Genomic DNA, 613 nt, shown 5'->3' with positions numbered 1-613 from the left:
CCAGGCCCGCTCGGGGCCCCCGAGGCCCACTTTGCCCCGCCGCCTCCACCTCGCGGTGCGCCGCCTCTTCCCCGAGGCCGGCCACCTCGCCGGCCGCTCCTCCGCCGCACCGCCCATACCCCGGCGAGGCTCGGCGCCGCGCTCCGGCAGGGCCCCGCCGCCAAGCTCGCCGCCACCCGGCCGCCGAGCACCGCCCGCCGTTGTCCGCGCCGCCCCCAATACCGGCAAGTACGGCCGGCGTGCCTTCTTCGAGCTCCGGCGTCCTCCAAGTCCCCTCCGGCCAACCTCGTTTTGCATGCTCCGGAGAGATCCGATCCAGATCTGAAAAATCCTAGGGGTTGACTTTTTTTCACTAAGTTCTCAGTTTATTTTGCATACTTTGACCTGTGATAACTCCGCAACCGTAACTCCGTTTTGGGCATATAGCATATCAAAATGTTCGCCTCAGAGAGCACATCATTTCGTCTCATCGCATCATTTTCATTTGTGTTCATCTTGATGCCCGAAATGTTGTTGGAAGAGTGCTATTTGAGATAATTGTCAGATCTGCTGCTCCAATTAGATATTTGTCATTTTTGCCATGATTATTGTGTGCATGATATGCCCCTGAGCT

This window comes from Triticum dicoccoides, chromosome 2A (genome assembly GCF_002162155.2).
Source record: "Triticum dicoccoides isolate Atlit2015 ecotype Zavitan chromosome 2A, WEW_v2.0, whole genome shotgun sequence".
Lineage (NCBI taxonomy): Eukaryota > Viridiplantae > Streptophyta > Magnoliopsida > Poales > Poaceae > Triticum > Triticum dicoccoides.
Note: the sequence above shows the minus strand (reverse complement) of the source record.